This window comes from Euprymna scolopes, chromosome 17, assembly GCF_053919585.1.
Source record: "Euprymna scolopes isolate OS-2025 chromosome 17, ASM5391958v1, whole genome shotgun sequence".
NCBI classification, from domain to species: Eukaryota; Metazoa; Mollusca; class Cephalopoda; order Sepiida; family Sepiolidae; genus Euprymna; species Euprymna scolopes.
In genome coordinates this window covers 118,174,156-118,201,106 of record NC_136498.1, presented here as the reverse complement: position 1 = coordinate 118,201,106, position 26,951 = coordinate 118,174,156, and positions in this window count along the sequence as shown.

The following is a 26,951-nucleotide window of genomic DNA, read 5'->3' as shown; positions in this document are numbered from 1 at the left end:
TCATTATATTGTAACTCCCATATAGTAACTCCCATCATTATACTGTAGCTCCCATATAGTAACTCCCATCATTATACTGTAACTCCCATATAGTAACTCCCATAATTATACTGTAACTCCCATAAGTAACCCTCATCATTATACTGTAACTCCCATATAGTAACTCCCATCATTATACTGTAACTCCCATATAGTAACTCCCATCATTATCCTGTAACTCCCATATAGTAACTCCCATCATTATACTGTAACTCCCATATAGTAACTCCCATCATTATACTGTAACTCCCATATAGTAACTCCCATCATTATACTGTAACTCCCATATAGTAACTCCCATCATTATACTATAACTCCCATATAGTAACTCCCACCATTATACTGTAACTCCCATATAGTAACTCCCATCATTATACTGTAACTCTCATATAGTAACTCCCATCATTATACTATAACTCCCATATAGTAACTCCCATCATTATACTATAACTCCCATATAGTAACTCCCATGATTATACTATAACTCCCATATAGTAACTCCCATCATTATACTGTAACTCCCATATAGTAACTCCCATCATTATACTGTAACTCCCATATAGTAACTCCCACCATTATACTGCAACTCCCATATAGTAACTCCCATCATTATATTGTAACTCCCATATAGTAACTCCCATCATTATACTGTAACTCCCATAAGTAACTCCCATCATTATACTGTAACTCCCATATAGTAACTCCCATCATTATATTGTAACTCCCATATAGTAACTCCCATCATTATACTGTAACTCCCATATAGTAACTCCCATCATTATACTGTAACTCCCATATAGTAACTCCCACCATTATACTGCAACTCCCATATAGTAACTCCCATCATTATATTGTAACTCCCATATAGTAACTCCCATCATTATATTGTAACTCCCATATAGTAACTCCCATCATTATACTGTAACTCCCATATAGTAACTCCCATCATTATACTGTAAGTCCCACTTAATTAACCTGTTTTTGTGCAGTCTGTAAAGTTTAGTGTAGACAAAAAGAATGAAGAAAAAATAGAAAAAAAATGGCCGCATTTTCTCTTTATATGCTTGCGATATTTTCACCTCACATGCAAATGAGATGCTTCTGATTGGATATAAAGAAGCCTGATTTCTCAAACTTTGGATAAATTTTGGCTTTGAATGTTAGAGTAGCATGTGTTGTCAGTAGTGCGTCGTGTTCTAGAGTTGACTTTTGACAGTAGGGCGTAGAGATTTGGAGTTGAGTTTTTGGCAGCAGTGTGTCGATTTTAACATTTGCCTGTTTTAACCACAGAAACTTAGCAAGTGATCGGTCACTTGGTGAATTAATTACAAAGTACAGCTAAGTAGAACAATTAAAATATAAGTTTTCTTTAAAACAAAACTGAATCCAAAAACTCTGAAATATTTTAACACGTAATTTGGTTGAGTAAAATATATAGGAAAAAGACTTTGGTGTACAACACTACCACTAGCACCCTGATTTAAGGCTAATAATTGACAGACTCTGGTTATAAATAATTCTTTGTTGTTTTTTTTTGTTTTTGTTTTTGTTTTTGTTTTTTACTAAATTCATCTTTTTACTTTTTTCACCCCATATTACCACTTGGAACGTAAGAAGCTACTATTTAGGATCGTGTCTAAGATGAGCAGCGAATAACATCTACATGCAATTCCTATTTAGTCTTTTTTTTACAAAATCTCTAGGAAAACAAACGTTGATTAAAGCAGCTTTAGTAAAAAAAAAAAAGAAATAGTTGCTATTTTATTAGATTAGATTGAAAAAAAATAAACACACCGTAGAACCCCCGAATGCGGCATTAAAAATTAGTAACAAAATACAGTACAGTATGTAATACACATATATATATAATCAAATAACACCGTAAAGCGGGGGAAATACCGTAACCAGGGGCCGTGAAACATCGTATTCCACATCGTAACATGAAAAAATCGTATCCTAGGGCCTACTGTATATCTACGATGGGAAATGTTTACAGTTATCTCCCCTTCGGTTCGTTTACCACCTAGCGACATTTGACTTTAGGCTGTGTATTACTCGCTAAGCTTAAGCGTATTTTATTTCTAAACAACCGTTCCTTAATGTTACCTATTAACATATGTAATTTCTTTTTTTCTATTTTAATTCCACGTTTAAACCTTTTCTTGTATCCGCTATTCTGAACACCCTTTCTTTTATAGTTTGCACTATAAAGAGAGAAACGTATTTTCAGTTTTTTAAAGACTTATACTAAGTATATACTTATTGAGTTAAATTGTTGTTTTTTTTTTGGGGGGGGGGTTCGGACATTATCTTTATGTTGCTCAAATTAATGGCGAGTAAATATGCTCTATGGATTCATTGTCTACATCCCTATTTTGTCTTGCAGTTCTCGTTCTTCTTGCGGTCAACAGTTGTATAGTGTGAGCGGTATTTTATGATGACCTGCGTCTTTTCTAACTTGGAGCATGTGGTACATTAGAGAAAAGCTTACTAGTTACTCTCTCTCTCTCTCTCTCTCTCTCTCTCTCTCTCTCTCTCTCCCTCTCTCTTTCTCTCTCTCTCTCTCTCTCTCTCTCTCTGTCCTTTCTGATCTAACTTGGAGCACGTGATACAACTGAGAAAATTATTGCTAGTTATTTTTACGCCTCTAAAATTGAGCTTCTCTTTTTTCACCATTAACGCTCGGATTTTTATTTTACCCGGTAAAAATGAATCCCCCCCTCTCTCTCTCTCTCTCTCTCTCTCTCTCTCTCTCTCTCTCTCTCTTTCTCTCTCTCTCTCTCTCTCTCTCTCTCTCTCTATATATATATATATATATATATATATATATATCTTCTTTATTTACTAAGCTCCTATGACTAACCTTCACACTACACTAGAAATGGAAATCTCACATCAAATCTGTCGATAAGGTCACTGGAAAACAGTTGCATCATTCCACCTCTCTAGAAAGTACGTCACCCCTAACGTAATCTTCTATTTGTATAAGAGTTAGGTTCACACCAGTGAGTATCCTATATCCCTACAAAGCCACCCTTCGCCCATGTATAGAGTATTGTTGCCATATCTGGACTGAAGCACCAACCACTACTATCAGCCTCTTAGACAGGGTAAAAATAAGAGTCTCAAATCTAATACGTCCCTCACTATCGCCTACGCTCAAACCTCTGTCCCATCACTGCAATGCTGCATACCTGCACCTGTTTAACAGTTTTTTTTTATGTAATGTGTTCTAATGAACTCATAGCAATTGTTGTCTCTTGACGTGCATACTTCCGACTAACCCGAGAAGCAGAAAATTGTATTTCAAACATAAGAGGATACTATTTGGGATCGTGTCTAACAGGGAACTGTGGTAGCTGAGCAGCGAGCTGTTTGTTCACATTACATTTAACCTTATGCAGGTTAGTAAAGTCAGAGAAGCAAGAAACATGGTGAAAATTTCAAAGTTTGGCAGTTCGGGGAGAAGAAAATATTAGATGAGAAGGCTTTTCGGCATCTATGGACCTCAACAGTGAAGGGGTGAAATTTTGCTGCTTGTCGGGTTAGTCGTCAAGGGGGACACAAGTGCAATGAGTTCATCAGAGTACATTCCATTAAAGTGCTTGTAAAACAGGCACAGGGATGTGACTTCTCATGTTTATGTCGGTCTCAACAATATTCCTATCACCTTACTCAAGAAAACTTCAAATCGAAATAGCTCCTACCCTTAAAAAGCTGTGTAATTTCACTGGTCTGCTTTGTATTAAAAATACTGTAGATATGTCCACTGCATCTCAGTACAGACCGATCAGTCTGCTGTGTGTCGTGAATAATTATCAACCACCTCAACGAAAACAAACTACTAAGTGACAAGCAATACGGACTTCGTTCTGCACGATCAAAACCTGACGCGATGGCTGTGATCTTTCACATGATCAGTGAATCTGTTGGCTTAGTCCCTAGCGCAAGAACAATTGACATATCGAAGGACTTCAAAGGTTTGCTTCACAAGCTTGTTATATATAGAATATCAAGAATGTCCTCGCAACTATGAAATATTGTCTCTCGGATAAATATATAAAAGTAGTTGAAAAAGACCGAAACACGCTGTCTCAATGCTGCAGTGTCTGAAGGATTTATTTGGAGCCGAACCTTCTTTCTGATCATCATATTTGATCTTCAAAATCATATACTGAGATTGGTCGTTGAATTCTACGCATACGACACACGACACAACTATTTATGGCAACATTTTGAAGAGCATTGGGATCAACATTTTTTCTGTCTCTCTGTCTGTGGGTTCGCCTATCTATCTATTTATCTATCGATCTATCTATCTACCTATTCTCTCCTCTTCTTCCCTCTCTTTTTGGAGCATGTGGTACATTAGGGAAAAACGTTACTAGTTACTTTTGACACATTTGAAACTAAACATCTCTCCTTTAACCACTAACGCTCGGATCCCTATTTTTAGCCATTCGACTAAATGGCTCTCTTTATTTTGATAAGCCTCTCTCTCTCTTTCTCTCTCTCTCTCTCTCTCTCTCTCTATTTTCTATCTATCTATCTCTCTGCTGTATTATTATGCTCATGGTAGGTGCTCGACTGAGCTTCAATCACTCGTCACCCCCAGGAAATCATTCACAGCAAAAACTCGCCTAACTACAAAAACACAAATGAACTTTTTCTCCCTCTCTGTTCCAAACATAAAAAAGGACTTCCATGAACAAAGTTTATTTCCTTAATACAGTAGAACCCCGGGATGCGGCATTAAAAAGTAGTAATAAAATACAGTACAGCATATAATAAACATGTATATAATTACATAACATTATAAATAACACCGGAAAGCGGGAAAATACCATGACCGGGGACCGGAAAAACATCGTATACCACATCGTAACATGAAAAAAAAAAAACATATCCTAGGGCCACGGTATCCCGGGGTTCTCCTGTAACTGATTCGATTAGACTTTCACAGGTACTACAACTCCGGATCAGAGTGGACCTGGAAACAATTCTAACTAAAGGATATCTCTATATACTTCAAAGTTTGAAAATAAGAGCTTTATAATAAAATCGGGAAATTGTTAAAACCTTGATTTTCTATCACGACTTACAATATTCTACTTCCTTCTAATTCCCTGTCTTCTCCCACTCCTTGTTATCTTTATTCTTCCTTCCCAAGGGAGTGGTGGGAGTGGGGTCGTATGGTAAGGTGAATTGAGTCGGCATTGGTGACACACAACCGGAGAACGGGTAGGTCAGCAATAAAAAAAAAAAATAAAAAAAAAAAAAAGCAAAACAAAAAACGCGCCGGTGAATCATTGGAAAATTCTCCTTCCGCTTCGCCTTCTCTGCCGAACAGTTATCGATTGATTTTGCTTTTCTTTTTTTATTTTTTTTTCCTTTTTTTATTTTTATTTATTTATTTATTTATTTATTTATTTTTTTGCACACGAGGTCGATGACATCATCAACAACCGACCAATGAGAACGTCGGCTCCGTTACAAACATGGCTGCCACTGATGTCTTATATCTGCAATCCTACACCCCATCCCATCTACCTCCTCCTCTCTCATCTAGTTCACTATTTAATCTCCCTTTCTCTCTTACATTTTTTTGGTTTGTTTTTATTTAACTACCCCCGGCATTTTAGTGAGTTTTTTTTTCTCTCTCTCTTTCCATCTTTTCGATGCTTCTCTGTCTTTTCTTTTTTTTTTCTAATTGTTCCTTATTTTTTCTGTTATTTTTTTTCTTTCTTTATTTCTTTTCTTAATTCTTATTTCACTCTTTTCTTTTTTTTTTTTTTTTTCCTTATCTTTCATTTCATATTTTTTTTTTTTTTTCGCTTTAGTCTTTATTTGTGTTTCGCCTTTCCCTTTTGTTCAATTGTTTTATGGCGGTTACCATAAATTTTAACGACGTTTGAAAAAGGGTCACCATTTCGGTCGGTCCCCCTTTTGGGGCACCTCCGACATTAGAGAGAGAACAAGAGTGCTGAAAAAGAACGGTTGTTGAAAAGAAAACATCGGTTATAATTAAGTGCGACGAGACTTTAGGATTGATGATGTTTTATAAAGGTTTCCAAGATTTAGGGTTACAAAGAGGATGGTACATTTTCTTTGATAAAAGTCTTTACCCAGGGAAACTGGTCCGTCACGTGTTGATGCTTCTATCGTTTCCGCATGTCTGAGAGAGATTTCTTCTTTATATCTCCCTCCAGGACAGTCCTCTATTCCGATTGGCTGAAACCTCTGGTGACGTTGAGAGAAGAAAGGAAGGGAAAAGTAGAAGAGTAGGGAGAAAGAGAGAAATAAGGGAAGCATACCGTAGCAGCATCATAGTATTGCATGAGTCCCCCTCCAAATGACGGAGTTAAGTACCCGCCACAGAATTATTAAATATGTATATTGCCTAAATTTGTTTAAAAATAAAAGTACTCATTTTTCTTTTTCCATGGTTTTTTTTTTTTTTTTTTTTTTACAAAGGCATCACCACATTATCAAGGCCCAGAGGCCACTCAAGGATAAGGGTTAAAGAGTGTACAGTAGAAATTGGTCAATATAGTAATCATTAGTAATGAAAATTTGGTAAATTTAATAACTTATATGGAACGGCTCATCAAGAACTTATTTACTTTAGACTTGAACACAACCATATTGTAGTCAGCCGGAAAGCAGGAAAACGGAAGACAATTCCACAGGCGTGCAGTTCTAAGAAAGAAGCTTTGTTCATGGAATCTACGTTTAGGTTTAGGCACAGATAAAGAGTGGGGGAAATTATTGATAGTGTTTACAGCTAGACGAGTGTTTCTTGTGAAAGTTTGGCGAGGGGGGACCAAAGATTGAAGCTCAGTTGAACACTTTCCATGAAAATAACGATACATCAGAGACAAACTCGCAACATCTCTTCTGTGAGATAGAGGTTGCAAGGAGGAGAAAAGGACATCTCCTACGAGGCTACGAAGTCTATTTTGAACTCTAACTTTCCTACCAGATCTAGACGTATGTGTGTCAGCAATTTTATCTTCAACTTTGTCGGTATCATCTGTTAATAAGTTTATCATTAGTAGTACCGTCATTTGTCTGTGCTTTCTCAGTCGGTCTAATTTTATTAGTACTAGTTGGTTCTATGTACGGCTTTAATCTATCTATTGATACGTGTGTATGAGTACCATTGTTCATATCGATCTGATAATGCTTATCTGATCGAGTCAAAACTTTATAAGGACCTGAGTACGGTGCTTCTAATGGTTTCCTAACTCGAAAACTTTGAGCCATACTTTTTCACAGGAAGATAAACCTTTCGGTATAAATGTTTTGGGACTGTCATGGATATATCCTTTTCCGTTGTTGAGTACATCAATTTGGGACATCCATTCACACAAATTACGTATGTACTGGTTATTAACTGGAGTTTCTCCTACTCTCTGCTTGTTTATCAACTGCTGAGGAATCAATGTCTGAGCTCCAGTAACAGACGTAAAAGGGGAAAAGCCTGATTCATTAGGGGTGCTACGTATACCCAGCAGAATTACCGGTATCGCTTTCATCCATGATTCATTTCGAGCCATTATTGCTGCTTTAAGGGGACGGTGTGCTCTTTCGATCATCCCGTTACTTTGAGGGTGATACAAAGTTGTCCTCAATCGGTAAAAACCTACTACCTTGGCTAATTCCTGGAACAATTCGCTCTCAAACTGACTACCTCTGTCAGTTACAACATGCAGTGGGACTCCAAATCGAGCTATCCATGCATTGATAAACGCTTCTGCTACCGACTGTGCAGCTTGCTCAGTCATAGGCTGTACTTCAATCCAACGAGTTGCACGATCGATGCAAGTAAGCAAATATTTGTAAGGGTTCAGGTAAGGGTCGGACTCATTGCGCGTTAAGGGCAGGGGTCCAACGATATCGATATGTACCGTCTGGAAATGTGCAGATGGTAACTCAAATTCTTGGACTGTAGACTTTGTGTGTCTGTGAACTTTTGATTGTTGACCCACTACACATTCTGCACAGAATTGTTTAATCGTTTTATCTAATCTAGGCCAAAAGTATCTGGACTTGAACAGTTTTATAGATGATCCCGTACCAGGATGCACCAAGCTATATAAACTGTTGAAAATAGCTTGACGAAGCTCTTTTGAGATAAACGGTCTAGGGTACTTAGTTGAAGTATCGCATAAGACTGAGCCGACTTCGTTTGACACACAGTATTCTTTGCAAATTAGTGTATGACTTTATTTCGTCATCACCTTTTTGTGCCTGGGCTATTTCAGCCAAATCGCATGCATCTATCTGCACAGCTAATGCAGGCCGAGACATACAGTCTGCAACTATATTCTCAGCTCCTTTAATGTACTCCACGTTAGCAATATATTCGGAAAGCACTGATAAGTGTCGCTGTTGTCGATCTGACTTTGCTGGTGTCTGACTATAAAAGGCTCCGCATAATGGCTTATGGTCAGTAAATAATGTCACGTGACGACCTTCTATGAGGTGGCGGAAAAGTATCACTGAAAAATAAGCTGCTAGTAGCTCTCTGTCAAACGTGGAATACTTGGCTTGGGTTTGAGAAAATTTCTTGGAAAAGAAACCTATAAGTACTGGTTTCTTATCTATCAACTGGTGTAATGCAGCACCAGTGGCGTATTGACTAGCATCCGTAACTAAGTAGTATTTTGTAGCTGAAGACTGTGGATGAGCTAATGCCGTAATTTCCGATAATTTGCTTATTATTGTTTTGAAAGCGTTAGTTTCTTCCTCATTAAGCTCGGTCTTTGCTTCAGGATACAACCTCATCCGTCCGGATAGTGGTAAAATTATGGATGCATAATTAGGGACTAATTTGCGGTAAAAACCTCTCATCCCCATAAATCTACGTAAGCTTTTTGAGTCCATGGGTATCCGAAAATTTTCAAACTCTTTGGTTTTCTTTAAAGTAGGCAACAAGTCTTCTTTGCTTACGTGAAAACCTAAGAAATCTAACTCTAGTACTCCGAATACACACTTATCTAAGGAAATCTTTAAATTGTTGTCACTAAGGATCCTAAATACTCTATCTAAATCTTCCTTGTGCTGTTGCTCACTTTCGCTAACAACTAGAATGTCGTCTAAATATATAAATATGCAATTTAATTTTTAAAATATTTTATCCATAAAACGCTGAAATGTAGCCAAAGCATTCTTTAAACCAAATGGCATGTAATTAAACTCAAACAAACCAAAAGGTGCCACTACTGCTGTCTTAGGCACATCTTCAGGGTGTACCTTAATCTGATGATATGCTGCAGTTAAATCTATTTTGGAAAAATATTGTTTATTAGCTAACTGTGTGCAGAAGGAATTTATATTTGGTACCGGGTAGCGGTCTGTTTTGGTAATGCTATTTAACGCACGGAAATCACCGCACGCTCGATATGACCCATCCGGCTTCTTCACCAAGTGCAAAGGGGTTGCCCACTCGCTACTGGAAGGCTGGATAACTCCCGTATTCAGTAACTTTTTTAAATTCTGCCTGTGCTGCGTTTAACTTAGGACCGGAAAGTTGTCTGGCTTTAGCAAAGACTGGTATGTGACTGCCTGTATCAATCCTGTGATACACTCCACGATAGTCTTTGTTTGTGTCGCTATGTGGTGAAAGCACATTATTATATTTACCTATTACTTCTGTAACAAAATTCACTTGGTCTATTTTGTTAATCGCTACAGCATCGGTTCCCGTTACTGCATTGACTGTAATTTCACGCTCCGTTACGTCATCACGGATGGATCTATTTTTACAATCCACTATAATGTTAAATTTGTTTAAGAAGTCAAATCCTAACAAAGGGTTAGTGACATCTGCGATCACGAAACTCCATTGAAAAGATCTTCTCAAACGGGGTATCTTAACTTCGAGGTTTGTCTGACCATAGCATTTTATGCTTTCACCGTTAGCAGTAGAGATATGAACAGGAGTTGGCTCCAGAATAATTCCATTTACTACGGAATGTGGTAAAATGGAAACACTGGCTCCTGTATCTATGATAAAATTGACTTTAGACGCCCTTATTTTAGCAGAAACTTCTAATAACGGCGGCACTGCTGGAGCAAACACAGTCCGCCTTTCTAGTTTTCCAAATCACTAGGGGTGGGAAAGGAAGGCGCATTTGGCCACTTACACCATGGCTTACATGTACGAGCCTCCTCCGCGAAATATATATATGGGCTTTACATATCTTCGGTCGCTATTTCCTTCTATATGGACATAGGCCGGCTGGAATGGTTTCACTAGACTGTCAGGTGGTAATATGTTCGTTTTTTCCGAGCTCGACTTTCAACCGCCTGAAATACTGACGTATTTTCTATTAACAGCATCAAGTTGTCGGATAGTCGACCCAACTCCGTTAACGGCATTTTAGTGTGGGCTGCTATTACTGGGGCGATTTGCTTTGGGAGTGCGTGTATGAATTTATGGCGCACTATCTCGTCGCTTGCCCATATTCTATGTGCGACCGTTACCATCTCCTGAAGGTATAATGACGGACGACCAGCTAACGTAGTGGTCCTCATCAACTTCTCCAGAAGTTCAGGTCTGGTCTTTTCATATGCAGATAACACAGATTCCTTTAACTTCGCATAGTTTAGCGACTGCAGAATTGCTGATGGTATATTTGTTACCACGTCAGGCGGCAATGCGCTGATAACCGTACAGAACTTAGTATCATCGCTCGTAATGTGTCTAAGAAGGAATTGAGCTTCTATTATCGAAAACCATCCCTCGACTCTCGTCTCCATAAATTGTGGGGGGTTTAGGCTAACCTGTTGTGCGTCCATTATTATTATTACTAATTATCATTAATTATTATTATTATTATTATTATTATTATTATTATTATTACTATTATTACTACTATTAATTAGTATTATTATTAATTATTATTATTCCTTTGAATATTATTAGTTATTATTATTATATTTTTATTATTAGTAGTAGTATTATTTATTTGAAGCTGCGACTAAAGGAAATGGCTGGGGTATGATAAGCAAGAAGAGAGAAAAGCGAGTACTCATCAGAGGTTAATTTCAGCATGTGCTTGGAGGAATAGCGTCAATTAAATTTATATATATATATATATATATATATATATATATATATATATATATATACTTAATTTAATCACATAAAATTAATATACGAAAGTATAGATTTATGCGTAAATTTTAAGTATTTACTTAAAAAGTGCTCAATACGTAGGTAAGCCTGAAGAGTCCTAGAGTGGATGAAACGCGGAATATTCAGTGTAGCTTAATCGCCATATACATTTTATAACTTACTTACTACTATATATATATGTGTGTGTGTGTGTGTGTGTGTGTGTGTGTGTGTGTGTGTGTGTGTGTGTGAATATATAGTCAATGTTCTTAAAGAAAAAACTGAGTTCGTCGATGCACACACGTGCTCCAAAATTGGCTTCACACACGTGCGTCTTGAAGGTTCCTTTTTTGCGTGTGTGCGGGTGTGTGACCACACGTGTTCCAAAATTGGCTTCACATGCGTGCGTCTGGAAGGTTCCTTTTTCTTTGTGCGGGTGTGTGTGTGTTTCAGAATGGGAATCTTTCTTATGAACTTGGGAATATTTCTGTCGAACTCGGGAATCTTTCTTATGAACTTGGGAATCTTTCTGTCGAACTCGGGAATCTTTCTGCCGAACTCGGGAATCTTTCTGTCGAACTCGGAAATCTTTCTGTTGAACCCAGTAATCTGCTCGGAATTTCGAACGGATCCGTTTAGTTAATCCACAGGGTAGCATGTTCTCGTTCCGTTAGCCATGACTTGATACAAATTCTAATTTGTAATTGATTGCATTGAATTTAAATGTCGCCTGACCACTGAACTTTCAATCTCCAGAATAATGCAACTTTACAACTGAATTTTACCAAATATGTTATCCATTATGCCACAGGTCCTTGTTCGACAGAAAGATTCCTGAGTTCGACAAGATGTATCTGAAGAAGGCCAGAGTTTATATCGAAAAAATGTTATGAAACTAACAGTCAAGATGTGAGCATTAGTCCGAATAATCCAAATAATATTAAGTTTTTTTTTCGTCATCCCCCAACCTTCTCTTTATTTTACTTCTTCCATCAACCTATCTTCTCTTTTTCTTCTACTCTTTTCCCCCTTCTTTTCCTTTCGTCTTCTTTTTTATTTCTGCCTTTTCGTTTTATTTGTCATTTTGTCTTTTTTTCTCCTTCAGATATTTTGTCATCATTTTCTCACGTTAACTTTTCTTGCTCTTTCGCATTGCTCTTCTCTGTCCATCTCTCTCTCTCTCTCTCTCTCTCTCTTTCTCTCTCTCTCTCTCAGTCTCTCTCTTTCTCATTTTCTCGTTTCCTTTCCCCGTCTTTCCTTCTATCTCTCTTCCCCTTGTTCTCTTTCTTCTCATTCCCTTATCTTTCTTCTTTCCTTCCGATTTCGTTTTTTTCCCGTCTATTTCTCCGTGTCCCGTTCTTTTTCACCCTCTCTCTATGTAACGTTGTCCGGGAACCAACACACTGTAGCCTCAGTCGCAAAGGGGGCGAAGATTAGAAAAGAACTACAACTCGCTGTTGTTGTTGTTGTTGTTGTTGTTGTTGTACAACGACATTTATTTCCTCGTTCTCTTGTTATAGCTGTGACGTCCATCACGTGATCCTGTTCTCGAGCGTGCTCTCGAACGTCATCCACGTTTCTAACGTGATCCTCTTCTTAAACGTGCTCTCGAACGTCATCCACGCGTTTAACGTGATCGTCTTCAGAAACGTACTTTCCTTTTTATAGTCTTTTTTTTTTCTTTACCGGCGGCGTTATTTAGCATGAATTTGCATACGTTCTTTCTCTCTCTTCCCGCTCTTTTTCTATGAAACTTTCGTTATTTTTTTGTTTTGTTTTGTTTTTCTCAAGTTCGAATAAGATTACGAATAAACAAAAAATAATACTATTATCTGTCAACTTTGTATAGATATGAATTTTTGAAACTCTTCAATTTGAGCTTTTTAGACGCGTGTTCACGCTAATAAAAAAAAAACAGCTGATGAGCCCAACATCTTAGACAAAACAACACGAGAAAAACAAAACAAAACAAACAAAAAATGTCTTTCATTTTCTCTAATGATGGATATGGTATTACCCGAAATTAATAATAAATATTTCATGTTTGAAAAGGGACAAAAAAAGAAGGGATTTTAAAAAAATATTTTAATGAAATATTTGCATCTTAACGTGTTTTCAAAACAGTTTGTTTATTTATTCAACTTTTTTTTTTCTTGTATTGTCTCTTTTAATTATTTTTACAATTACGGCTGTTAACAATAAAGAAAGAAAATCAGCAAGTTACTGTCACTACTACTACTACTACTACTACTACTACTACTACAAAGAATGATTATAACTGGCTACCAACGACGTGTCAACAATACTTACTGTCACTACAACGACTACTACAGAGAATGATTGTACCTATTTACTATGCCTCCCTACGGGACAGAGTTAGACACCAGGGTCGTTTTTTAACTTTGAGAAAAGGTACAAAAATACAAAATTTTCTCAGTTGTGAAGGACTAATCCTCCACCGAAAGCGAACAAGAAATTGAAGTGCAGCATCTGAAGAACAGATACTACACTTTGATCTTGTTTATATATTTTATTGAGAAAGAAAAAATTGAACATAAAAAACGTACAAAAAATTCAATTCAACAAAATTAGGCACAAGGCCCTACAAGAAATTGGGAGGGGGAGGGTACAGGGTCTTTTTGACTATGTAACAGATGAGACTTTGAAATCTTACTCTTGACTGGCAACATTTACCAAAATACCTCAATCACTCTGTAGATCCTAATCTAACTAATAACCCCAGCGTTCAATGTAAAATTTAACTATGTACAATTTGTATATTCATTTCTGTATGTTGTGTGTGCATTTTTTTTTTTTTTTTTTTTTTGTGTGTGTGTGTATGTGTGAGAAAATAAAGTTCGATTTCATTAGAAAGAGTTCTTGAATTAATTGGCATAAAATGTTCGTGGAGTGGGAAAAAACTAATGAAAATGTTCATTTCAAAACTAAGGAAAATCTACTAATGTGTTGTTAGTAAGACCCCCCCCCCTGTACTATTCTATGTGGCTAGATCCCCCACTGTTTTCCGGGGAACCGAAAACAAGCAGAGCATCCCTAATGGGGTTTGGGGAAGTCGCCTTAATGGAGGTGGGAGAAAATAAAGCAACGGATGGAGGGGGTAGGAAGGTGACCTCTGAGTAGGGGGATGATCAGGGGCATCAGAAAATAAAGATGAGGAGCAGGGGGGTTGGGCAGACTCAGAGGTTCTCTAATACCAAAAAATAAAATCAGGAACAGGATCTCATTTGTACCACCAGTCAAGAGTTACTTTACTGAACTTATAATGCTAACCTAGGCGGGATGGGTTCCGTAGGACCCAGCACCGCCCATGCCATGCCTAAGGAGGGAACACGTATTGAAACTTGGCTCCTCGACGGATGCACAAACTAGTGCTGTGCACCCACCTCTTGTCAAATTCCACTCTAGGCAACCTCTTCCAATCGCATCTGATCTTTACTTTAAGCAAATGTTTAAAGTAAACGATCAGATCCTGATCAGGAACAGATGTCCCTTCGTGGACCAACTTGAGGCGCGCGATCCAAATGGTCATGCGCGCTACTGCTAGGATCGCCAGGAAAACCAAACTTTCCTCCCTGGGGAACGGCGGCTCCATGTTGTACACAAAAGTTCCTACGTCGAGATCGAGCAGACACTCGGCATCGATGCGAGCTGTTACCCCCTCGACGTACCTTAATAGGGGCTGTATCCGGCTGCAACTAAAAAACGCGTGCTCGATTGTTTCGGGCTCGCGTTCGTCACAGCACGGACAGAAGCGGCTGGTATGTTCTTTATACCGGAAAAGTACGTCGAAGAGGGGCAGCGCATTTCGGACCAGTCGCCAAGTCAGGGAGAATTCCGAGTTATTCAGAATCTCCCGTCCCGGCGCCCAACGCCATTGAGAACGGACAACCTCCATCGACCATCCCATCCGCCTACAAAGTGGATCCTTCGCGGTCCCCTCCACTAAATCCCGATACAGTTTCTTCCTTGGCTGATCGAGGACATTGGTCCCCGGCAAAGCTCTAAGAGCGGTTCGGCATTCGGAGAAGAACTTGGACTCCCCCTTCGGTCTACGACGACCTTCTACCGAAGGGTTGGGTTTGAGGTTGGGAAACGAGTTCTCAACCACAGGGACCCAAGGAGCGTCTCCTTCAAGCGAACGACCCAGGAAAGCCAATCTCTCTGCGTTTCTATGACACAAGAGACTGGGCTGACCCAGGCCTCCCTCGCTCGGATTTTGAACACAGACCTCTCTGCAGACATAATGCTTACCCTCGTTCCACAAAAGTGAATCGAGGCGCCCTTGTAAGCGGGTTAGTCGTTCTGCAGGGAGAGGAAGTACAGACAAACGGTAAAGGATGAGCGGAAAGACGTATGTAGCACACGCCTCCGCCCGACCCTTCAAGGACAATTTCCTTCCAATCCAAGTCTTTACTGACGATTTGACCTTAGACTGTACTTCCGACCAATTCTTTTCCAGCTGAAGTCCCGGTCCAAACCAGACACCGAGAATGCGGACCGGTCCATCGGTCCAGCTGAAAATACCTGGAAGCGAGTTTACCCCGGTCCAGGCCCCCAACCGCAGGCCAACAGACTTGCTACGGTTGAAGATGGCCCCTGTTACTTCTTCGTATCGAGCGAGCGCCTCGACCACCGCTTGAACGTCCGTAAGGCAAGACACGAACACGGTGACGTCATCAGCGAACGCGGAAACCCTGGCTCGTGTGCCTCCAGGGAGAGCTATTCCGCGCAGGACTGGTGTAGCCGCCTCGTCCCTTAACTTGCGAAGGAGGGGTTCCAACGCCAGGACATACAACAGAGGCGACAGCGGACAACCCTGTCGCACCGACCGAGAGACAGCGAATGACTCCGACAGCTTACCGTTGATCTGCACCGCTACCGTCGGCCTGTCATACAGAACAAAGATCCACTTGCGGAAGTCCAGATTAAATCCGGCGGCCTCTAGCACAGATCCTAGGAACCGATGGTCGACCCTATCGAATGCCTTGGACTGATCCAAACTGATCAGCGCGGCTTCGGCGTCGTCTTCTGTCCCCTCTATGATCGAGCGTATCAAGTGCAAATTGTCTTGAATCGATCTCCCCTTCACAGCATAAGTCTGGTCCGGTTCGATCAAGTCAGTGATGACAACCTGCAAGCGATTCGCAAGAATCTTTGCCAAAATCTTTAACTCTGTGTTTAGCAGAGTCAAGGGCCTAAAATCATCAAAGTTTTCCCTCCCACCATGCCGTTGACCTTTCCTCAGCAATGTGATCACACCCTTGGTCACCTGTCCAGGGATGGAACCCTGGGCAAACCAATGGTTGAACATATCCTTCAGAATAGGGACCAACATGGGCGACAGCCTCAAGTAAAACTCGTAGGGTAAACCATCAAGCCCCGGGGATTTGTTATAGCCGACCTGCTTCAACGCAGTAATGACCTCATGTTCAGTAATAAGACCATCACAGCTAGCCGCCCGAGCCGCCGTGAGGCGGGGCGAGTCAGCCAAATAGCTGCCAAACTCATCAACCCTGAGTCCGGGTAGTTGGGTGAAGCGCACCGATAGATGCTCCCGAAACCCCTCGCAGATCTCCCGAGTCGATACTAAGGGGTGTCCTTCCAGGTTATGTACTTTACGAATGTACCCATCCGAACCGCGCCTTAAAGCAGCCTTACGCTCAACAGCGTCAACATTCACAGCCTCGTTAGAAACTTTGTTTAACCTAGCCCTAACTACTTGACCTTCATACCGCTCGCTAGCCAAGCGGTTGAGATCTTGTTTAGCTAGTGCTAACTCTAGGGGGTCCCCCCCCTCCACCGCCCGGGTCAGCTTATCCTCTAAACGCTTCTTTGCCTTAGCCTTATCTATCGCGAGGCGTTGGCTATACTGGACAGAGAAGCGCCTAATTTTGGCCTTGAGACTAACCCACCACTTACTCCCTGTAACCGCCCCCACTAAAGCCCGCTGAATTAGCTCAGTGACCTTCAACCGGTAGTCCTCCAGCTCCAACAAGGTGCTGTTGAACTTCCAGTATCCGGCCAGTTTAGGCCTAGCACTTAAGCTCAAACGGGCCATAACAAGTTTATGGTCCGAGTGTCCTAGCAAGTGGAACGTGGGGCAAGATAGGAAGTCTACATCGCCTCTTCTAACTAACATCTGATCCAAGTAAGTGCTTGGATGGGAAGGCACTACAGGATGCCACGTCCACATCTCCCGCCCCGGATGATCCAGACGAAATCTGTCGACGAGATCGCACGAGGCCATCAGGTCAGACAGACTGCTGTCACACCACGCCGACCCGCTAGTCCCCCCGACCTTATCTATTTTGGGATCAAGGATTGCATTCCAATCCCCCATTAAAACTAACCGTTCCAGATCCACTAAGAAGCCCTCCAACCGTCGAAAAAAGGTTGCCCTCTCTACAGCAGCATTGGGAGCATAAACAGCAACAATCCGAAAAACACTACAATTAACAGCAACATCAACAACAAGCGCGCGCCCGTCCTCGCCTGCGTGAACAACATTCACCGACGCTGACAGGGTGCGACTCACTAGCAAGGAGATTCCACGACTATAAGTATTGCCATATGCTGAGTAGACATCGTAATCGTTTACCAGCACCTGACAATCCGCGTCACAAACAAAGTGGGTCTCCTGGATAGCGGCAATATCTACCTTGAGGGACACCAAGTCTCTCACAACGCGCGAGGCCTTGCTTCGACACCTGATGCCCCTCACATTCAATGTAGCCAAGTTCAAAGACATGATCACTCACCTCAAGCACTGTCACAGACGGGTCTGAAATCCCGGGCAGTGAGGACATGGCAGGCCTGGCCAAGGCTGCCGGTAAGTAAATCCGATGAAGGTGATCCATCCTTGGCCACGCCCCCCACGTCCAGGGGGAAGGTTAGTTTGAGTGCCCTGTATAGCGATGGGTGTACATACATGGGGATTCTACCCTCACATTTAAAGAAAATGTTGGTCAGTGAAGGATGGTCCCTATCCACCAGCTGCTGGCCTGGGATCGCATTCTTCGCTGCCTTAATCATTGCCCACATTCCTCCAGTCCTACCGTCCTTGTTGACCCTAACGAAAGTGGTCAATAAGGGAGCGTCCTTGAATTTAGTGGGGTCTGTTACTAGGTCTCCACCGACTTTTTCAAAGTTTTTAAGTTTATTGTACCGGACCTTCTGTTGTCCTTTAAGGTCCGGAGCCGGTTGGAGAGGGTCTGTTTCACAAATCCTGCTTCCTGGCAGGAAGGGGAGCTTTTTGGTCCGTTCAGTGCGGACTTTGGGAGTGGGGGAGGAGATCTCTTTTGGTTGATGGGGAGGCTGAGCGCTTAGGGAGGGGGTAGCCTGCTCGTTTTCTTCTTTTTTGCCCCTGTCACGGGATGAGGGGCGGGAAGAGTTTCTTGGGGCCTTTATAGGAGAGGGGGAAGGTTGTTCGGGTTGCTGGGGTGTTGGGATCACAGGGGGCTCATCCTGTGTTGTTGTTGCGAGGGAGTCCTTCTCAGTCTCAGTGGGGGTAGGAGGGTTTGCGCGTGTCTTGCGGCTTTTCCTCCTCCTGGCCCTCCTGATCTCTGTTGCGCTCAGGGCCATAGAGATTGTTGTTGTCTCTTCCTCTGCCTCTGACGCGGCCTCCTCCTCAGATTCTGGTAGTTTCCTCTTGTTTGAGGAGGAGGGTGTCTGTGTGTCCATTTTCTCCGTCTCGCTCTTCGGTTGTTCTTGGTCTTGGGTGACTGTCTGCAAGGATGGCTGTTTGTTGATCTTGCCTTTCTTTACGACCGTCACCCAGCCTGTCGGTGCCTCTGGAGGATTTGCGGGCGGCGCGGGAGCAGCGGCTTGATTTGTTGTCACGCTTGTTCCCGCCGCTTTTGTGGGCTTCTTCCCTCCATTCCTCTTTGGACAGTCCTTCGCCATATGCCCTTGTTGTGTGCACAGCCAGCAATGAGGCCTCCTCCCTTCCACTATAAGGGAGAGTGTCCACTCTCCGAACTTGAGTGTGGCTGGGATGGCGTAGAATCCAGCCTTGTCCAGGACCATCTGTACTTTGTAGTCCCCGGTCATGATGTTTCTTAATCCGCGGACCGGGGTGACTTCCTCTACGTCTCCATACTGGCTTAGGATAGCCCCCAGTTGTTTGGCCTCCATATAGCAGAGGACGTTTAGAGCAGAAACATTTGCTCTCCTCTTGTTCATATAGATGGGTTGGAGTTTTATGTTCCTGCTCTGATGGCAGGTCCTGGACAGCCTGACTGCGTCTTCGGAGGTGGGGAGCAGAACATCCCACTGTGCGTAACTCCTTCTACAGATGTAGTTGGTGGGAATGTTCTGCTCCAGCAACACGTTCATCATGGTGTCCTTGTTGACGCCCGTCAGACCCCTTGTCTTGGTGTCTGAAGTTATCAGCGAGAGCACTCTTTTCTCCAGAACTTCCACTTGACCCGGGAGGGGTTGGATGTTGTTCCCCTGGGTATACTCCTTGTAAGTGGAGTCGAAGAGTGCTCTGTAGTCTTCGGGCGTCAACTTCCCTTGCTGCTCTTTGGGGCCCCATGCCGGTCCTCCATCCTGGTGGGTGTAAGCTGGACTCGGGTTGGGGGGCGTAGCTGGTGTTGTGGGGCTCTCTCCTGTTATGGGCATTTTTGGCTTCGGAACTGGGCCGTTACCAGGCAAAGTAGGCCATTGTGTCCTTGGCGTTGTTTCGTCCTGGCTTGGTTTGCTCTCCGGGCCGCTCCCCTTTCTTATTTTCTTTCTTTGCTGGGTGGCTGTCCCCTTGGGGGATGGAGGTGTCTCCCCTTCTGGTGCCGTGTTCCCAGCTGGAGCCTTGGTGGGTACTGTCAAGGGTGTCTCTCCTTCCAGCTTGCTTTTGTTACCACTGGCCGGAGAGTCACCCCTTTTCCGTATTTGGTCCTCTTGGGGAGTGTTGGGGGGCCAATCACTGTCTTCCCCGCCGAATAGTGAGCAGATGGAGGCTATTACGTCTTCATCCAGCGCCTCGGTTTGGTCCGCGGTGCTGTTCTCCTCCTTTTCTGTTGGGGAGTCGCCCTTTGGGGGAGTGGGGGATGGGTTCCCCGGTCTTCCTCCCTTGGTTCTGCCGTCCTGGGGTGCAGCTGGTTGGCTGGGTTCTGCACTTTCCCCAGCTATTGACTTAGCGGCAGCTTTTTCCGCTGGGTTGCCCTCGTGGGGAGCGGTTGCAGGTGCTTTTCGGGGGGTCGCCGCGGGCTGCGGCCCTACCCTCCCGCTTTCTTCCAAGGTCGCCGCGCGCCGGGGCCCTACCTTGTTTCCTGGCGCCGTCTCGCCGGGAGATGCATCAGCTCCCTCACATAGGGAGTCGTTCGCAGTTGAGATGCTGCGCATTTGGGGTGACGTACCCCTCCTGCCTGGCATCGTGGCGGTTGCACTGGCCGCTGGCGCGGACCAAAGTGTAGTGGGGGAAAAGAAAACCCAGGGGAATGGAGGGGGAGGAGGGGGAGGAGCGGACTTTGAAGAAATTAGAGTTTTTGACTTCCCCTCACGGGGATGTCGGGTTAGCAGCTCAGATCCCCCCGCGAGCTGGGAGAGCAGAGAAGAAAGACGCAGTGGGTGCTAGCGGGTCAGAGTGCCGCGTCGCAATTAAGAGAGAGAGGGGATAGGCATCCCTGCCCACAGAGGGGAGCAGAAACGAAGCACCCGCCCTACCCCACGTCACCCTACCCACTAACTTACCCCAACGGAAGCGAGAAAGAGAACCCTGTCTGCTCGATCCACTGGGAGAGCAGCGAAGATAGACAAAGTTTGGGCCTGGCAGGTCAGAGTGCTGCTCAGGCAATTAAGTGTTGAGAAATTAGACCATCCCAGTCTCGAGAAGTGAGACCGAAACGAAGAAAAAACAACATGCAAAAACAACAAATGAAAAAAGAAGGTCTCAACTACCAGCGATAGTGGTGTTGGTCCCGAGATTCCAGTCTCCCAAAAGAGGGGATCGGTTTCCGGGTCCAAGCTCCCACAAATGTGGAGTCGGTCCTCTAGGTCCTGACTCCCCAAAGGAGGGGGTCGGTCCTTGCTAACAAAAGTTAGTAAGAAAAAACACCTTAACCTAGCCCGAAAGCCCGGTGGTGGGTCAAGTTTAGTAACTGAGAGAACAGATGGTATTTATTTGCTCCCCCACTGAGCAAATTAGGCACAAGGCCGTTTTTAATGTGAGGTAAAAACCAGCTCCCCTAAAAGTAGGCAAAAAGGGGGCACTCTGGTTACCAAAAATAATAATTGTCCCAGTATAGAGGGTCTCCCCTCCATTGACTGGTACAAACCATCTTAAGTGCAGCATCTGCCGGAACAGATGGTATTTATTTGCTCCCCCACCGAGCAAATTAGGCACAAGGCCGATTTTTAATGTGAGGAGTGAAGGGAGGGGGAAGGGAAAAAGGGGACCAGCTCCCGAGAGGTGGGAAATGGGAGCTGGTTAAAGGTCAGGCATGTGAGGTTGCCCCCACATCTGGTCTTTGCTAGTCATAGCTTGCAGCATCTGCCGGAACAGATACTACACTTTGATCTTGACCAATGATTGTAACTGATTAAGCTGACTACCTACAACGTGTCAACAATACTTGAACTATGTGATGAACCGCCGTTCTAAAAATCGAATGATTCCACAAGTACTGCTACTACCGCTGCGACTGCCATTACTAATATTATAATGCACAAAAAAAAAACCCACATGAGCAAGATCATTGGAGTTTTACTATTGTGATTGTTGGGGTATCAAATGCAATTGAATATGGCATTGGGGGCTGGAATGTTTCATACATTATAACGGTAGATATTTCAAGATTTTAATTATCAGCAAAAAAAAAAAAATTACAGACTATAAATGAATTTTGGCAATAACCTTTGCTCTTCAGAGATTCCATAAATGTCTGCGTGAAAGAAATTTCTCGTCACAGAGATATTTTTCTCTATTGTCCATAAGTAACTAAATTACCCTTGAGGGTAGTAGCTGTAATAGCAGTGATGATGATGATGATGATGATGATGATGATGATGATGATGATGATGACGACGACGACGACGACGACGACAATGACGATGATTACGATGATTACGATGATGATATGATGATGATTATGATGGTGATGACGATGGTAACGATGATGACGATGATGATGATGACCACGATGACTATGATGTTGATGACGACGACGACGACGACGACGACGATGATGATGATGATGATGATGATGAGGAGGAGGAGGATGACGATCATAACAACCATGATGATGACGATGATGATGACAATGCTGTTGATGACTATCACGATGATGACGATGATAACGATGATGACGATGACGATGACGATAATGATGATGACGAGGATGATGATCATCATTATGACGACCATGATGATGATGATGATGATGATGATGATGACGACGACGAAACTGCAAGAAATTTCATAAGCTCCTCCCCCCCAAATGTACCAGCCACGAAGAATTTTAAAGCAAATAGTCGTAAAATGATGAAGGACGATGTCAAACTAAGGATGAAGATAGCACTATTCAAACTGTTACTGGAAGAGTTCAAAGAGCACTGGAACATTGTGTAAATTTCTCTTTTTTTCTTTTTTTGTTCTTTTTTACTTGCGTTCACCCTTAACAGGACATTTCACCACTTGGGCGTATCATCTATTTGGGACCATTCCTAATTTAACAAGATCTTGTTTTACGTTACATTTAAACTTCTGCATATCCGTACAGACAGGGAAGCAGGTAACAGGAAGAGAATTCCAAAGTCTGGCTGTTCAAGAAAAGAAACTATTAGAAACCTTTCTGGAATTTAGTGACCTCACTAGTGAAGCGGTGAGATTTTGTTTCTAAGCGATTTGTCGGAGATATCATCATCGTCGAGCACATTCCATTAAAATAGGCACAGAAATGCAACATCGTGACGATGGGACAGAGGTTGAAGCTTAGTTGACAACGTGGGACCTATTAGATTGAAAACTCTTTTTGGGCCCTATCCAAGAGGGAAAGGTTGGTAGATTGCCACAAAGATCTCAGAGAACACTATTGGTCGTTGCCAACAAGCGGTCAATGGTAAGTGACTGTTGCGATAATGCAATGTCACTTGTAATCGTCATTGAAAAGATGAAGAATACTATTATAGAAATCTGAGGAGACTTGTTATTATTTAAACTCTATGGAACACCACCGGTTCGTATCAGCGAGTAATCACTAACAATAGGCATAAGATAATATTAGCATACATCAGCATTAAACGGTTTTTTTAAACATAAAATATAAAGAAATGGGTCTATTTTAACGCCTTATTGTTTGGGTTTTCTTTTTACATTGAACTTTCATCTAACGTGACATCCTCAAAGAAGATTATTGCTACATAACACATAACCATATAAAGCAACGTCACGCATAACTATTTACAAGAGTTGGTCAGGGCAACTTGGCATGGGGCTACTTCACCCTACAAGTAAAATCTTGCCGAATATTTAAAATAAAAATATTCGAAACCTAAATAAGATCTACTTGGCATGGCTGATCTACGCTGACTTTTTCGAATAATTGTACATCTTCTCCACTTGATGTTGCTACTACAGGGTGGAATGATAAAGTTGTCGCCCTAAAGAAAACAACACTACAGTTTTATTTTAAAACTTTTATAGAAACAAAATCAATACAGGAAACTTGATTATGTAGTAGAGCGTATATCTATTCAATGTGGCCGCCTTCAGCCTCAATCATCGCCTCGATATGGGTCTGGAACTGGGAGCATGCTTTTTCCAATAAACACCAACGGGAGCTCGGCGAATACTCGGCAAATGGCGGTGATTAGGCTGGTTTTAGTACTGTGGGAGGTCATGTTGGTGATGTCATCGACGTATGACGAAACGAAGTCATACAGCGGTTTCAGGTCGGGGAAGAAGGGAGGCAGTGAGTGAAAGGTACACTTCTTCTGAAGTCAAGCGTAGCTTTCTTTGGACTTGTGGGCCGGCGCCAAGTCCTGCTGGCACAACCAGAGTCTACCAGGGGATCATCATACTCTTCAGCAGATCCAGGTACACTTTGGTGTTGCCTTTCAAGTCGACTCTGAAGATGTGAGGAGGCATGATGTGGCTCTCGCTTGAAACCACACCAACGACCATAACCGTGGCCGGAAATTTCGTTGAGATCTTCCCTCAAGCGTTTAACCGTCCGGATTTGCATTTTGAGGATGATGGCAATAGTCCCTTTGTGATAACTTGGATCTGTACAGAGTATGAGTTGTACAGCGGCGCATCTCCGATCTCGCTCATTGAATGTTCTGCCACTTTCAGTCATGATAGAAGGCTCCTATCGCTCTTAGGATTTATACACAACAGGCCAACTAGTAGATTGTCTGCAACAAAAAAAAAGAGAAACGGTGTTTATCAAACGGAAATGGAATCATGTCATCTTTTCTAGGGAGATAATTTTATCGTTCCACTTTTTAGTAACAGCACGAAGCTGGATACTCTACCATATACTATCTAGCATATGAATTCTTCTTCTGATGGAATCCAGTTAGACCAACTGATCACAAGAAAGATATACTATGACACAGTTACTTGATCGATTAGTGAGACGGAAATTTATGTAATTCATTTCTTTACTAAACGTTTGAGAGACAAAAGAGAACTTTAATTGAACTCTCGGATATCTACATATAGATAGAGAGTAGCAGCAGCAGCTGTAGTAGTAGTAGTAGTAGTAGTAGTAGTAGTAGTAGTAGTAGTAGTATGGGTTAGACTTCTATACCGCTATTTTTTTTAACCAGTTTGAGAAATTATCTTCACATATATGGGCTGTCGCATAGTCTCCTTCCAGTAGGATAACTAGACACGGTAAGATTAGGTGGTCTGTGCTCTGGGGGAGGGGGATTCCTTTCACTTTGGATTGGGAAGTCTATTTGTCTCCACCTGTGTTTGTTCATTGCACTCCTGTACAGTCTTGTTCTGATTTGGTTTGCGGCTACCCATTGCTTCCTACCATTTATAGCAAAACCTGGGAGGAACAAAGTTGGATTTTCAACGATGGATCCCTTTTCTGGGAGCATTGTTTCTCCATTCCTCCTTCCATGTTTCAACTGGGTCGAATGTTTTTTTTTTCTTATTTTTGAGTTGTAGACGGGCCTGGAGGTATTTGAGGTATCTTTTTAAATTGGTTGGTAAGTTCCTGGTGTCCTCGACGTTTTGAATCCATTTTTGGAGTATATATACAGACACACACACACACACACACACACACACACACACACACACACACATATATATATATATATACAGATATATATATACATATATATACAGATATATATACAGATCTATGTATGTATATATATATATATATATATATATATACATATATATATATAGATATATATACAGATCAAGTGTTAGGACAAACACGGGGGACATTTATCTTCTAAGAGTTTGCATTGAAGTAAAATTAAACAAAATAGATTAAAGAAATTGCGGTGCCGGGGTTATATTATTGAATTATGGTCATAAAATGAAGTTTTTAACATGTAAATAGGATATACAGATAGTCCGTCATTCTAGCTTTTTGTATTATTCTTTAGAATTACTAAGAAGCATCTTTAGAAATGAGAAATAATTCAAAGAGATGCTGGTTAATACAGCAGGAGAACATAAGCTGAAATTAAGTTAAAAATTGAAAAAGTTGTGAATAAATAGAGAGTAAAAAGGTGATCATGAGTTTTCCTTGTTTTGTCCTTTAATCCTCACATTCCATGAACTATGTTTCTGATAAATGGAGAAAATTGCTGCTTTTCGGATCGGAATCTGTTATGGGGACTCTTGTATGCACAATATGCGAACACTCTAAAACGGTATAAATATACCAAGAGATACCACTCTAGAGATTCACACGTAATACGTCATATTTTATTAAATACTACTCTCGTCCTCAATCTGTTTTGTAAATACAAATACCTTTTTCAAAACTATATATCTGTCAGAGTTGTTATGTGCCACAATAAATCTAGCGACAAGGAACTCGCATTCATAAAATGGATACCTACAATACAGCATTGCCGCCAACAAAAAAACTAGCATTAAACGGTAATTAGTAAAATTACAGCGGCTGTTAGAAAATAAGAGGGAAATTTTTGGTTCTCATAAAAAAATACAAAATCTACACATGGAGGAGTTCAATGCTATTATCGTTCAAATGATGAAAAGCATAAAATGTAAAGAACAGAATCTACTCACAGTGAATAATCACTGGCAATGGGCGCAAAATAAGAGCAGAAAACAGGAAAAAGATGGATCCAACACCAACAATAACTACAAAACAAGAACTACAAAAATACAAGAAGTCTAAAGATCCAACAATAAGAAAAAATCGAACAACGCCAACAAGAACAATAATAACAAAAAAATGGAAGAACGACTACAGAAAACCAGGAATTATAACCAGGGACTTGAGCAATAAACCACCCACTGAGAGCAACACTGCATTTTCGCAGAACACTTCTGGAATACTATAGAGACCTTTATCCATGTTCCCGATGAAGACAAAACATTCGACGCTTTCTTTAGAAGGCGTGAAGACCTTTTCAACGCCGATTATTTTTTACTAAAGTAAGGAATTACTAAACACAACAGAATACTAGTCTACACCCTAACTAAAATATAAACACGGACCTTGAGTTCACGGGAAGTTACTATCAGAACTTTTCAGCCCAATACTTCACTTTTCCGCAAAAGGTGAAAATGTTTTAATCTGACTAAACGGGACGACGAAGATTATTT